The sequence below is a fragment of the Corvus brachyrhynchos genome, unplaced genomic scaffold (assembly GCF_000691975.1).
Source record: "Corvus brachyrhynchos isolate BGI_N302 unplaced genomic scaffold, ASM69197v1 scaffold155, whole genome shotgun sequence".
Lineage (NCBI taxonomy): Eukaryota > Metazoa > Chordata > Aves > Passeriformes > Corvidae > Corvus > Corvus brachyrhynchos.
Genome location: NW_008238434.1, coordinates 71,037 through 87,199, shown reverse-complemented (window position 1 = coordinate 87,199; position 16,163 = coordinate 71,037). Strand labels below are relative to the sequence as shown.

At 38.7% G+C, this 16,163-nt stretch overlaps 1 protein-coding gene across 2 annotated transcripts in view; it reads right to left on the bottom strand.

Annotated features, from left to right (window-relative positions):
• The window catches only part of RC3H1 (ring finger and CCCH-type domains 1), a 74,858-nt gene extending 58,710 nt beyond the window's left edge, over positions 1-16,148 (bottom strand). For both annotated transcript variants that reach the window (XM_017736468.1, XM_008635378.2), the window contains exons 1-2: positions 15,949-16,148; positions 15,139-15,315 (exon numbers count right to left, since the gene is read on the bottom strand). The gene's annotated coding sequence lies outside the window, so the exon portion shown is untranslated. The remainder of the gene's footprint in view (positions 1-15,138; positions 15,316-15,948) is intronic.
• Between the last annotated feature and the right edge of the window lie 15 nt (positions 16,149-16,163).

Here is a 16,163-nt window from a genome sequence, read left to right as displayed (position 1 = left end):
GGGGGCACACACCCAACACCACTGAACACTGCCCACAGCCCAGAGCCCCAACAAAGAAATCCACACCCAACACCAAAACCGGCAAGTCTGTACTTAACGCATGTTCCCACCCTTCTTTCAAAGTATTTGCTGGCTTTAGTAGCTGTATAATAAAGCTCTTAAAAAAAAAAAAACCAAAGAAAAAAAATCACGAACATCATCAAAACTATGTCCCAAAGTAACTGAAGCTTAGTTAAATCAGATTCAAGTTCTATTTCTCTTTTCCTCAGTAATTTCTGACTGCAAAACCAAAGGAAGAAATTTCTATAATTTCATGCAGAAGTCTCTTACTTGGTAGAGTCAGTGAAGTACCTTAGGAAAATGGGGACAGTTAAGGAGATGATGTTATTTCTTATTTGAAGCTTCCTGCCTAGTAGTAACACAAGGAAAACAAGAAACCAAACAATCAACATCACAACTCTACCACAGTACCTCCCCAACAGATGCTCTGAATTTACAACGATTTAAACTTCCCAACATGCTGTGAGGCAAGACCTCATGTCTTCCTACAGAAGAGAAAACTGTTGAATGAAGTTATTTATACAGTTTTTAACAGGAAAAACATGGAATGAAACCTGATACATAATTTTTGAAACATGGTATATCATTTTCTTGAGCCCTCTTCTCACCCAACATTCAATCACTAGTCTTGCACCATATTAGGGTCATGAACATTAAAAGACAACACATGTATAGACAAAATTTAAGTTGCCCTCCAAAATACAAGACTCGCATGTGAATATAATCATAAATTTTCAGGGAAGATATACATGACCAGTTTCATAATTTCTGGTTGATATTATACATCCCTTACAGCTTATTTAAAAGAAAGAGGAAGTGACCAATTCTTAACAGCAAGTGGTTTTATGATCTACCACCTAGAAAATTTTTTCTACCAATAGATGATAAAGTCTAAGGAGTTAATAGCAGACAACATCTCTACAACATGTTCCTTTCACTTCAAATTACGAGCTCGTGCATTTGTCAATGAAAACTGTAACAGTAACACAATGATTAAACCAGTATTTAAAAAAATCAAGGAAAAAATCAAACAGATTAAGAGAAGAAAGGCAGAAAGCACTTCAAAAATCCACAGTAGTTTTCAGGACAGGGACTTGGGTTCAACTGCTCAAATCCTCCAGAGCTCTCAATCCTGCTGTCAAGGAAGCAAGCAAATAATTTGCTTTTCCCAGAACAGATACATGTTTGAAAAAAGCCATGGCAAAAGTAAAGAGGACAACCTTGTAGAAGTCTTCAGATTCAAGGGTACAGACAGATACTACCTCTCAGTGTCAGCTAGAGAAGTCACTACTCTTTCTTTCTCATTCCTTTCTAAGATATTCCAGCAGGACTGGTTGCACAGTTGTCCCAGCTGAAGTTTTAAATATAGATCTTTATTAATAAACACAGGTAGGCAGAAATGTGGGTGGACAGCAATTACACAACCAATACCTCATTTTAACTAAAACAAGGCAACAAATCAGCCACACAAACAGCTCGTCTAAAATAACTCCAAGCAGCAGACTTCAGGAAGAGAAAGCAATTGAAGTGGGCAGTGATCTGGATCACCGAGATCAGTATCGTTCTTTTCCATGCAAGAATAATCTACAGTTACCTGACAACTTCTCCTACAGGCATCTGGTAGATGAAAATGAAAAGTAAGCTAAGGAAAGGAGAGGGGAAGATCTTGGTGTCAACTGCAATGCCTTTATCCTTCCTTAGACATGAATCATTGAGAAGACCCAGCACAATTCAACAAAAAAGAAAGCATTAAAAAAACCGATGTAACAAAAAAGTATAAAGTACTGCTTGCCACCTGCTCTACAGAAAGAGCTTTTCTCCCCACTTAATTCAGCAGCTAATTCTGCTTTGATGCCAGTGACACTACAGCTACAGTAACATTACAGCAGCAATGTGAAACAATGAGACAGAAGTGCGACTTACAGTCTGGCTGGAGATACTGGTCAAAAACTGTCCCAAAAAGCCCTCTAACCTATAATACAACCTTTAATAATTATCCCCACCCCCTGCTCCCCAGCAAACTTATGTAAGAATACTCTCTCTAAAAAGAAAAAGTAATCCAGAAATTTTTCCCTTTTTGTAATGTACTGTGAAAATATCACAGAAAAATTTTATTTTATAAACTTATAAGGCAAGAATCAAGCAATAGTCTGAGCTTCCTCCCTGCCTCCTTCCCCTTATGTCCAAGTGTTGGCACTACACCTGTCACTCTACTATTTGTTTTCAAACTGACTGGCAGACTTAAAAAAACCAAACCTCCTGTGTCGAAAATTCCAGGTGCAATAGTAAGGAAATGCTGAAATATACCGTAAGAGCAGTGTTAAGTGAATATAAATGCTACTGCCCAGCATAGGCAAGAATTCTACTTCATAGTTATTCAAAGTGTAAAATGGAAATGTAAAATCCCATTTCATGAAGACCTCCACAGGTATTCAGAAAATGTTTTCAGTGTCTACTTGAAAACTTAAGTCTCAGGACTTCTTTATAGTGTTTTCTTCTTGCTTCTCATTTCTCTGATTTGGAGGTGGCTTTTCTTTTAACTTAGTAGATGTCACCCTCATTTTAAAAATAGATGTCAAATAGTTTCATGTTAATAACATGTAATAACTGCTGTTTACATAACAGTACTCTAATAAAGCTTTAGTTATTCTATTTACCTTCAAAGCAATTTATTTTGGAACATCAAAAAAATCTTTATTAAAAGCAGAAAGTCAAGAGCAATGAAAACTAACTAATTTTTTAACAAAACTACCAATGTAGTTGCTTGCCTGCCTGTTTAATGCACGAGTTCATTTTAAACATCTTATAATCACAAGAAGGGTTATCTTTTTATATGTTACATACAAAGCCACCTCTAGACTACTGCAATGTTATTTCAAAAAGCAATGGAGCACCTACTTTTTGTGACATACATTTTATCATAGCAGGAGTTCACAATGACAAAGAACATTTTTTTCACCCTCTGTGCCTTATTCTATCCATTACACCATTCTCTTAAAGATTTTGATAGAGTTATTAAATTGTATCAGCTTCAAGAAATCAGGTCCTCTGTTGCAGTGGGGATCCTGCAACACGCATATATCAAACCAGGAGTCCCGTGGAAAGGAAATATATATGGACAGACAGATTCTTGCTAGCTGTTTCAGAGATGTTTATTTCTCCAGCCGCATGGCCGGAGCTCTGCCGAGGAACTGTTCCAGTCACGGGACCAAGGGTCCTTCTGCCCGCGCAGGGAACACAAACCAACCAATGGGAACGAGGCTGAGCAGGGGCAGGGAAGCCCCGTGTCTGTGCCCTCAGGGCCCCTCTCCCAGGGCTCCATGGCAGGGGAGGGACCCCAACAGTCCTCTACTTTATGCACCTGTTCAGTGAAGCACGTGATATCGTTTCTGCATTATGATGAAACTGTATGGCACCATCAGCTTCAGAGAAAAGATGCACATTTACAAACAACGTGCAGAACAAAACGCTTTTGTGCTCACCAGAACATTGCAGTCTTACCAAAAAGTTGAGGCAGGCAGCCTGAGGAGTTGCTAAGAGAAGATAATCCAGTCTTTCCTCATTTCTCTCCCAGATCAGTCAAGTCTAGATGCTAAGAGAATTGTTAAACATTAATCAAACAAGTGCCCTTGTGGCCAAGAAGGCCAATGGTATTCTGGGATGCATTAGAAGAGGACTGCCAGCTCTTCCAGGGGTGATTCTACCCCTCTGTTCAGCCCTAGGGAATGAGCAGAGACACACATCAGGAATGCTGTGTCCAGGTCTGGGCTCCTCAGGACAGCAGAGACCTGGAGTTCCTGGAGCAGGTCCCGTGGAGGCTGCAGAGATGAGGAAGGGCATGGAGCAGCTCTCTCACAAGGACAGGCTGAGGGACCTGGGGCTGTTCAGCCTTGAGGAGACCCAGCTGAGAGGGGACCTCATCCCTGTCTGCAGAGAAGGCTCAGAACAAGGACCAGGCTCTGCTCCCTGGGGCCCAGCAATGGGACAAGAGACCACGGGAAAAAATGGATGCCCAGGAAGTTCTACCTGAACATGACAAAGAACTACTTTCCTGTGCAGTGACCAAGCACTGGAACAGACACCAGAGAGGGTGTGGAGTCTCTCTCACTGGGGATACTCCAGACCCATCTGGACACAGTCCTGTGCCTTGTGCTCTCTGATGACCTTGCTTGAGCAGGGAGGTGGGACCCGATGACCCACTGTGGTCCCTTCCAACCTGATCCACTCTGATTCTCTGAAAATACTCAAGCTGTAAAAAAAGAGCAAATCACAGCCACTACATACAAGCATTGTACTTCAGATGAGATTTAGCACAGCAGCAACAGAATGTCATCTGTCCAAACACAGAAGATAATGAGCTGCATTGCTTACCATAAACTAGTATGTATTAACCACCTTAGCCTTGTGAGAACCCAAGCATCCAGACTCATATCTGCATTCTACAACCAAGGAAGACAGATATTGAAACTTTACCTACTTGGCATTTCCAGTGCATTTTCAAGCATAGGCTTAGGGCAGAGCAAGTCTAAACTACTTCTCAGAAAGTACTCTCCATGACCATGCTTCATCTCTGCTAAGAACATATCCAAACCAAATTCCCTTCCTTCCCACATTTGCTTCCAAAAGGTACCAAAAGATGTTCCAGATCTGTTACATGGTTGAGAAGTCCTGGAAACAAGAATGGGGGAGGCACAGAAGAAGGAACTTCAAGACGTACACTTTTAGCATCAGTAGACTTGTCAAGTCTACTGATCAAGTCTACAAAATGTTCTGTTGTACACATTGTTTGTAAACGTGCATGTTTTCTCTGAAGCTGATGGTGCCATACAGTTTCGTCAAAAAGCAGTTTATTTGGGCACAACCAGGGCAACACAGACTTCTTATGTATTTCTTCATTAATGAAAGCCATCTTGAAAGTATTGACTAAATTTTAACTAGCTACCTAAATGCTATTTACCAATCCTAATAATAAGGATGACTACACTAACAGGCTGGAATGGTAAGAGTAGGTGAAATGGAATAAGGAACATGAGCAATAATTTGTGGAATTGTTACTTTATACTAAATTCACACCAAAATTATCTAATTTCAAAACAATGCTAGATTTAAGCAGTGTTTAATGGTGCAAGTTAGGCAAATACAGACAAAACCATCCTTTCAGCTCACTGCGGTTATAAGTACTGTCCAGAAAAGATGAAAGAATGCTCCAGCAGTCCATAACTTATATCACCTTATCGCCTCTAGAACCTAGTTACAAATAAGGAAGCAATTGTAAATGCTACAATAGTTGATACAAAAATAGCTTACAGGGCCCAAACAAAACCAAATATACTTCTTTGTTGAGTCCTGTAATAGCTTCATTTGCAATAATAGCAGGAATATTAAGATAAAGAATGCAAGTTTCACAGATTAGTATTCTACCTGTTTCTATGACAAAGGCTGCAAATATGTTTTAATAACACAACCTAGTCTACACTACAGCTCTGAAGTCATCCAAGGTCAAGAGGCAGCTGTAGCAGAAATGGCACCGAGCAGGGAGAATTTCAGCTCTCTTGCTAATGATTGTATAAATAAAACATTAGCTCATCAATACACCATACAAGATTTTCTCCACACCTCTTAACAGATTTGATGTAAAAATCCAAACACTATTCAGCACTGACAAACCTGCTCAAGACTTTTAAGCAGCGTTAAATTACCATTCACACAGGGCCTAAAGTCTTTAAGTAGCAGTAGGAGAGGTCACACAAGTGTTGCTGAAAAGCAGGTTAATTCAGGTACATCTGACTCACAATGTAATGGAGTCTCACTTGCTTTAAATTATACTGGCAGCCGGTGATTCAATTTGTAGCACTGCTAAAAAAAGCAGTTCCAGAGGCCAGAAATAGCCCAGGGCAAGGTCCTCCTTTTGAATAAGGCTTTTCATGCAACCTTCAATTACATGAAAAAATCCCACCCTTAAATATTTTGCAGGCTTGGTGTCAGTCTCACCTTCCAGATTCATAAAAATAGAATCTTTTCTTTACAGCTTGACAACATCATTAAAAGTACCCATGGTTTTAGTGAGTGGAAACAAAAGGCTCAAATCTCAGGGTTTCCATTAAACACCTACTCCTAAACCAGTAACAAACATTTCAAGCTCAACCACAAAAATGAGAGCCGTTGCTTTACGTTTCTATTTTAACAGAGCAAACAACGTAAGACAGTCATGTATAAGAGAAAAAATCCAACCCCCAACATCTCACTGATCCTCCCATCAGTAATGGATAAGAGGTATATTTATTCTTTGCAGGAGCTTGAATTTAACTGGGAAAAAGAATATCCTACATACTCTTATAAAGAGGTTTTGAATTATAACCCTAGTTATAGAAGTTTAAAGTTACATAACTTGAAAATCATCCAATCAAGAAGGCAAAATGCAATAATCCTGGGAGTAATCTACTAAAAATCCAGTGCCAACTTGATGAATTTTGCTGCTTATGACTTGTAAAAACAGTTCTCCTCCAAATAGGGAATTTTGTATTTTAAAAGAAAGTCCTCTTACTTACTGCTTACTTTGCATGAAAGTTATTCTAAATGGAGCAGTCCACAAAGAACAATTTTTCTCTTCTCCAGTCCTCAAAGATATATTCATCTCTAAAACATATTACAGCTACATTATTGCAGTATCAGCAACCAGAAAGATGTAAAATAAAAAATACATAGGACACAATCTCACAGACTACTGCCAGAATTGTGTTACTAAAAAGTACACAGATTTCCACAGCATGCTGAAACAACCTAACTTTTTAAAAGCAAAGGATACACTTGCATTAATTAACTTTATTCACAGAAATTTAGACTTCACTCAAAGAAAACGAAGATACTGCACTAGATAAGGCTTATCTAGTCCAGTATCTTAAGATAAGACTGAAATACGCTTAGAAAGAAAGTAATAGTAGCTGCAAAATCAAGCAACTCTGTACTTCACTTGGGTGATTAAATTTACGCTAACAATCTCCTTCTTGAAGTAGCAACAGCTCACCATGAGCTTATATTAGGCATTGTCCCAGACTGCTATGAGACTACAAATGTTTGAGCCTTCACACACCCTGACTGCATGCTACTACCTTTTCCAGTACCTTGAGAGTACATCTGAACGACATCTTACAGTTATGACACACATGGACTACTCAGATCCTTCCATTTTTCAATTTTCCTACTTTTAAGAGTCTTAAAATAGAACTCAGCTGCCCATTGCACCACTGCTGCTGCAGTCCAAACCAGGACAAATGTCAAGCCAGCAACGTACAGCCAATATTTGCATGATTTGATCATTTAAATTTCCTCTGACTTGTGTTGTGTAAGTCTGGTTAAACAGCAGGTATCCAAATACATGATAAGGTATAGGAAAGGAAAATTAGGCATTGAAACTCTTTTACAATCCATGCAGTCAATAACCCTTTACACATTCCTGTATTCAGCCACTTGCTGGTTTTGGAATAAAAGCAATGACAGTAAACTAAAACCTAATGACAAACAATTCAAAAGAGAAAATTCTCAAAATGGGTAAGCCAAAGGTATGTGTAGAAGCACTAGTGAAGCCCTCATAACTGCACTGGGAATTATTCAGCATGCAAAACCTTACAAGAACGAAGTATTTAGATGTATTTATTAGCATACTAGAGTCACTGGATTTCCATGGGTTTACTGTCAATTTTTATTCTGTAATGACAACTCACATAGCAGTTTGTCACATCAACATCACTGACTATTCCCACTTCTCAAAAGCTATGACAAGTTGCTGAGATTACATTAATGAATTATCAGATGTGCTTGAAGGAAAGGATTGCTGTCACTCACTTCCCCTTCCTGAAGGCTCCCAATTATCATATAAGCTGGTAAATAAGGATGGCTTTTTTATCCACCCCCCTTTCCTGGGGAAGGACAAGTCACATTTTTATTTATGAGGTGAATACCTGTATTACTCACAGGAAGACACTGCAGAACATTAGGTTTTTTTATTTCAATCGAGATTTTAGCTAAAATATACCTGTGACTGTTTTAATACCTGGTGAGTAATCCTGACTCCACATCCCTTTCTTCTCCTGTAGTGTCTAATGCGATAACCACATCATCACATCCTCAAATGCCAATACCAAGGATTTCTGTGGAAGTCCTTCTTCCTGGTATGTCCTGAAATCACCGACATCATAGCCAAGCTTCAGTTTGACAGAGCTCAAGTTGTTCTATTCTAAACCGGTCTAGTGAATCTAAAAACTCACATAAAGATGGCTGTGAGCATACAACTCTCCTCAGAAACACACCCACAGACATCCCCACCCAGCCCTTGAGTGCTATTTTATTAGAAGCATTTGACAGAGAAATTTCACTGAGAAAGGAGTGACAGAAAAGCTTACTACAGATCTCTGTTTGCTGAAGTCATGTAAATACCCAGATTTACAGAAAATCAGGAGGGAAGTATCTCATTCCTATGAACTACAGTGCAGATGTTGACACCTAGGTTATTCTGCCTTAACTGATGAACTTTCAGTACTCCTGGTAAAGGAATAAATGCTTTAAAAAAAAGCCTGATAGCTACTTGCCAGTGTTGATATCATCTTATTAGTCCTATTTTTATTTTTTCCTTTTCGCAAATGCAACAGAAAGGAGAAAGACCATCATGCCTTAAGGACAAATTAAAATTTTGCCAAGTTTCCCCCCCACTAAGAATATATTCTGCAAAAATCACACGGCCAGAGAGAAAATAAGTCTTAAGTCTAGTAATAATCAGAGAAAAGGGGTAAATTTAGTACAAGTATAACTTAAGGAATTTATTTTGATTTGCAACCAACTGGACTGTGCCTTTTTACTTTCTGGTTAAGGTGTTTGAGAGCTTTGTCCACAGCCTTTCACTTTATTATTTTAATAAAAATAAGAAGTATCTTCCACTCCAACACAACCTTTATGCCTACAGGCAGGTCACTAGTAAAATGCTAAGCAGTATCACTGAAGGGAAAACTGAAAAGCTGTTTCCCAATGCATTCTGACACAAGTTAGAACTAAGTTATTCCACATACCTCCACTCTCATACTGTTATCAACAGCAAACCTCTTATAAAAAAACAGAGATGGGATGATTTAGAGGGTTTCCAAACACAGTCAACCCTTACTTTGAGCACTTTTTCTGTGCACTGAAATTATTTATGTCCCTGAAGATTCTTAACACAAATACATCCTCAAAATGGAATAGATGGTTCAGGAGACAAAAACAGATGGAATCATAAAGTAAGACATCTTCAAGTCAAGAAATGGCTTTGTATAAACTACAAAACAGTGGATAAGCAGCATTAAAAGTTAGCATGGAAGAAGTATCTTCAGCTAGCATGATTTAATACAGCATACAAGTACAGGAAACTAACAATTCACACAGGTTAGCAAGTCCAGAAGACAATCCTGCTGGCTCACATCTCTTCAGTAGAATCTGACAAAGCTGGCAACAAACCAGTTACATTTTAAATAGTCTGGTCAATTCCAAGCAACCAAAGTTTAAGTAATTCTCACGTTCCTGAATAACATTTTCTTTCCACTGTTATGATTCACTTACAAAGAAGTTACAGTGTCAGGCTTCTATCCACAAGGCCCGGTTTAAACAATGACAACTAAAATTAAAATTGACTATAGGTTTTTGCAGCACTAATAAGGCCTCCTTTTAAATTAATTCTACAGGAGGCCTTCTCACACAATTAAATGGGAGAATGGCTCATAAAACAGGAAGGACAGCCTGAGTTGTTGCCTCTGGTTTAACTAATCCAGTCCATTTCATCAGGCCAGTATAGCCTAACTTATTTTAAATCTTTCTCCATTTCTCCTTCCAAATTTGTAACACCAAAGTGGTCACAATGCTCCCTAACTTCTCACCAGTTCCAGAGGAAGCAGTGATGTTTCGATAATTCTCAGTAAAGCCCAAGAACAAAGATTACCACAGGTTGCTCCATTATCCATTCTGCAACTCTGAACTACAAAGCAATGAAACTAAGAGGCAATAAGCCATCTCTGTTATCTGCATTAGCTGGCTGAATTGATGAGTGGCTCAGACTAAAACAAAGTTAAATGAAAAAGAAAAAATTAGAAGAAAAGTAGGGAATACCAGAGAATGAAAGATCATTAAAGAGGACAGGAGAGATAAAGACAACCATGCATCCAGGAAAAAAAAAAAAAAAAAAACTACAAGAAAATGGAGCATGTTAGCAAGCAAAGAGATAAAGACTCAGAGAAAAGTTATTTCAAGACTGGAAAGGTACATCGGAGAGTGGTATTTCCTTTGCAATTGCTTTAGTAATTTGTGAGACTTTGCCCTGTTCTCATCTGGTTTTGATCCAAAATCCACATCCCCTCTACATAGCAAGCAAGACCAAGAATTACTGTCCTTCAGAGCTGCTAAATAAGAGCAAGTAATTTTCCAGCTTCCAAAACTTTCTGGATTTTGTCTACCCACACAATAATTAACAACAATGCAGGTGACCAGTGACAATTTCTGTATGATGATAAATAGCTATTTATCAAGATCTTTCAAATGTAATTAATTAGTTCTGTTTACATTCAGGGGACTTAGGTGATGTGGTATGAAGCCCCTCAGACACATCTAGAACCAACTGCCCAGATGGTAAGTTAAACAAACAATTGCTCTAGAAAAGCTCAAGAAATACATGTGCAACATCATACACAGCTCAGAAGACTTTTCATTTGCAGAGGGTGGAGGCTGAGACTTGCTTCACAATTCCTGCTCTTTCTTCCATACATAGATTGTAAAGCAGGACAGCATGTTGCTGCTTCCTATCTCCTCAAATCGCTTCAATCTCTGGCACAAAACCCAGGCTTGATTTTGGTACAAAGAAATAGGAATTTTAAATTGTGACACTCCACAAACAGAGATGATTGCTTCACCAGACACATGAGCAGATTTTTCAAGATTTCATTAGCATAATGTTCACTTATAAAGGCAGGGGAACCCTTTTCTACTAAGCCTCCCAGAGAACAGCTTATACCCAGAAAGGTGAGATTTAATTATCATTAGGCCTGCATAACTGCCAGAATCATTAACGGTCATAAAATAACATTTATGCAACATGTCACATGCCACATAAGCTAATCAAACTGACTTTCTACTATTATTTTACAATTTAGTTTCCATTAACTTCAAGGTCTCTCCTTTAATTCTTTGCATCTTAGCACAGAATTGAAAAAAAAAAAACAAACCCACAGGACAAAACACTTTAGACTTGCTGTACTGTGAGTGCCAGATTCATTAGATACAAACCGGATAATGAAGTCCTAACACTTCCATTTGTTGGTACAGTTCTAATATCAAACAGTACCTGAAGGACTTCCATTCTAAAATGGTAACAAAAGAAGTGGAGGGAGAACAAGCTGAAAGAATGTCACTTACAGGAAAAGTAAGTCAACATCAAGAGCTTTATTTCAGTCACTTTGGAAGGGCATTTATATTACACACTGACTGTAGTAAGACATGGAGAAGTTACTCATCCAAATACAATTGCTACAAAAAGTGAAGAGTGCTAAGTCATTATGAGTAACTCTAAAAACAAAGCACGGAGGAAGTTAAATGCTACTGAACACTGGGAGTGTTCCACAGAACGTGGTTTATTAACAAGCAGGTAATTAAGACCATCCTCCTTGGTATGAATTTCAATTCATTCGCTTTGTAATACCTTCCCTGAACCTCACTCCTTTTGCCCTAAAGATAGTGCCTAATTTTGAGCTGGGGACCAACACTGGCTGCCACAATTTATCAAAAATATTTAGCTACAAGTCTCTGAAAACCTCCAATGCACAGCAAAGAGATGGATCCCTGCTACTCTAGTAGATGCCTCCTTTGTAAATAGTAAGGAAGTTTAAAGTTGTAGTTGAAAACCCTTCCAACTCGCTTACCACTTGAACTGAAGTAATCGCTCAAAATGAGCTCAGGAGAAAGTGCTGAGAAGACCTTTAGATCCAGGCTACAAGTACTCCTACTCCATCAGCTGATCAACTAGCATTTTGTTAACAACAACAGGTTTAAAAACAACCATACCTCAATCTTAAAAGCTTATCCTGACAGGGTCTAATAGACACAGAAGCATCCTGAAAAATAACTACATTTGGAAGGTCCGGATTTTAATTGAAGATTAACAGCCTGCTTTTAAAGAGTAGTTAATTAGATAATTTTAAAAACACCTATTAAACTGTAATAGTAGAGAGATGAGACCAACCAGACTTTCCATGTTAAAACAAAAACTAAAAGAAATCAGGAACCACCTGCGAGATCTAATTTTTGCAGCCTAGCACATTTCAGCTACACCAAATGCTTTGTTCCTTCAGTTCTTGTAGCTGAAGCAGTCCTGTCTCAGATCGATATAGCATGCACCCCACAAATACCAGAAATTCAATAACCAAAAAATAATACTCTAAGAAGTGGTTTCACAAGTAATGTGTAGTGAGAGGGGTCTATTCAGCAAGAAGCAAGAACAACATGTCCTTATGGTGGTTTTAGTGACCACGGCTGGAAGGCTTAACTGTCAGTAAACCCTCCAGCTTCTGTAATGCTCAACTCCAGACTTGCCACAGTGTTCCGACACACACACTCTCTTCTGTGTTCTTTGTATCACATTACATGGCAACTGTCACAATCTATGTGAAGCAAGTGAAAGATCTGCTCCTCCAGCAACACTTCCACTACTTTTCAGTTTAACTGCGTATGTTCCATTTCTTATGTAGCAGAACGAGAAAAAAAGAATCTTTTTATGTGTCAAAACAACCCTCTTCCCCTGTCTCCCCTCTCCACCTCACAACGCTCTCTCATATGAAGATTTTTCTCCATGTTCCTAAAAAAAGCCTTCATTTTAACAAGGTAGCTTACGTTGTGGGCCTCTACCTATTTTGTACAATCAAGTGATAAAGAGAGATTTTATTCTCCATGTGGTTTTTAGGCTTCCTGAAATACCTTTTCTTTATGGGGGAAGAAAAGTTAACCTAGCATGTGGGGCAGAAGTTTTCATGTAAAAGTCTGCATGGGATGTCCAGGCCCTTTTGTATATGCATATATGCCCTGCTGCATGTGAAAATTTCCCTAGACCCCCTGCAGCTGCCTTCTTTCTCACTCCGTTAGAAAGTAATCTCAATGTGAGGCCGAGACATCCACTACTTGGATGAAACACTCCTCTCTACATGTTCTAACACAGAGCAGTGCACAACTGGTACTGCCTCCGACAACACACATTTACAGCAAATTATTTCGAATTCTTGCTATTTCTATCACCAAAATCTCTTTCTTCTCCAGCTGATAGCACCAAATATGTTGCTACCATGCAGTAACAGGAAAGCTGTTTCCTCAAGCCTTCTAACCAGAAATTATTTTTATATCAGAAAAATCTATTTATAATAAACTATCAGGACTTTTGCACCTTCTTGCCCATTAACACACTTCCACAAATAAACCTCATTAGGAAATCAGTTAGCCCTTGGAAATCTAATACCATTTCAACTTTTACTGTACTGGTAACAAAGAAAATGAAACTGATGCAAAAGATAATTATCAAGAGATGCACTTCTTCAGAAAAACAAGTGGTCACACTCAGTGATGGGAACTGCACCTAATTTGGGGCACACTGTGGAATCTCTGCACAGAAAGGAAAGTAATATAACGTAAGTAAACATTTGTGGTTTTCTTTCTCAGTTATCAGAGTCCCTAGACTTCAGACTACATTACTGTAACAGAGCCTACATGGAATCTTGAAGGTCATATTGAAATTTCAGTTGGTGCAGCATGTTTATACAATGATCTTTCACAATAGGAGCATATTATATCTTTATTCCTGTATGATAATGGTTTCACATTCATTACCTAGTACAGTGCAAGACATTAATTTCAAAATACAAAAGAATTTTAAACAATGAGTAGGCTTTGCAAAAAATTACAAAGTTTTATAAAGGTCACCTGCTTAAAAGATACTTTATAGTGGCTTCTGCATCACTGTTCTGAGATTCTTGGGTAGTTTGGAAACCTACATGCAGGTGAGTTCTTTCTTTCTAATTCAGCTTTACACGTCATACCATTGGAAAGCTGTGACTCCAAAAGTTCTTTCAAATGGATGAAACTTTTTTTCCTCAAGTATCCAGCATGTAAACCATAATTCTTGGTGCGGAATAAAAAAAAAAACAAAGGTAATTATCCTTCCTATCACTACATATTACAGACTGGGAAAGGTCAATTTTCTAAGTATCATGAAAAACCCTTTTACAGCACTGGTTAGTTAAGAGATAGAGACCCCAATTAAATGGGATGTCAGTCTTTGCCATCACTATCAAAGGTAGTCAGCACTTGTGTCACCCAAGACTTCTGAACCACATTCAAAGTAAGTAAAGCATTATTTTAATATACACACTCACTGAATCTCAACTTCTGTGATGCTTAATTCAACCAAGATTGATAATGGCTTCCATCCAGACTGCTGGTGAATCACTGGCAACACGTCAGAAGTTTCCAAAAGCAATCCTGCTCATTTCTCTTCATTTGCTTTAGCATGAGCACTTTTACATAATAATACATGTCTCAAGATGCCCCTAAATTAAACTCTGCCATATTAATGTCTGCAATTTCCAGATTTAAACGTCCATCTGTTCACTGGAACATTAGTTTTTTAAATTACCAGCATATAGCAATCCCATCAAAAATTTCTAAATTATTTAGCTTTAAACTAAGCTAGTTTGGATACAAAGCTGACAAAAAACCTCACAAAAATAAACAACGAAACACCAGAAACCATAGAAGTTACTTCCCACTTATCTTGATGAAGGTTCCTGCAGCTCATAAGTGAGTGACAAACTCAAGTCTCTGGTTGTCAAAACAGACTGCTCTGATGGTATCTGCCTTTCTAAATTTCCCTCCAAGCAGCCTGTATGCTTTGACAGACCCTTTTCTAGGACAGAAGGCAAAGCTATAAAGCTATCATTGGGAAAGGAAAAGGTGCCTGATAAGGTCTGCTCCTATTTATGTTAGTGGGAACCATAATTTCATTATCAGCATTGTGTATTAACGCACCAAAGAAAGCCGTGATGCTCCTGGTGAAACTTAGAAACTGGCAATAACATACAGACTGCTCCTGAACACAGGTTATTTACACAGCTATGAAGTCCCATATTAGCTTCACTGACTTCAAACGCAGTAATAAAGATATTTATAGCTGACAAAATTAACGACTTCCACACTCTTATAAGCCTGAAAGAAGTAAGAAAGGTAAGTTTAGGAACACATTAACTTCTGCCTCATAGTATTCCTGTGTTATCTCACAATTCTATAGCCATATAATGTGCAGAGAGTATAAATACTGAATTTAACAGCTGCATTTCTCTTCCAGCAGAGTCATTAAATGACAGCATTGCTACACCAGTTACAACGATTAAAGCAGCTGAGCCACAATCCAGGTTACTTTGAACCTTTTAAGTATTTTTGCAAATTTTTAATTTTTCCCCCACTTCAGCCATTTTCAATATGGCAAAAACACACAGAAAACCGTAGCTTCTGACGGAGGAACAAATGATTTGTCACTCGTACTTAACTGAAATTTATAAAAATAAGAGATACACTCTGGAGAAAAAGGCATGCAGAGGAAAACAAAACGTTTCTAGGAAAAAAAACCCTGCATCAGTTCCCCGGTTTAAAACAGGACAGGCCTCACAATGGCTTTTGAGGACAAAACCTGACACCAGGACATTCCCAACCATCAGAGCAAATTAAAACCCAGCTATACGAACACCGCACCCCCGGCATGGAACCCTACCCACTCTGTGGGTGCAATCCAACAGCCAAAACAATACCAGGGTGGAAAAAGTAGCGCAAATCAGGGAGAACCTGTGCGGTTTCACCATTGTTTGTCCCCACGCAGAGGGAGCCGGGGCCACCTCGCTCTTCACTCAGGCACGACAGACAAAAGAGCCACAACCCAGGGCGGAGAAGTGTCCTGGGGACGGGTAGGGCTCTGTCATTATTTTCCCTCCGTCTCTGTTGTTCAACACGACACAACGCGATGAGTTTTCTCACGCAGAGGCACGCAGAGCCCCTGGAAA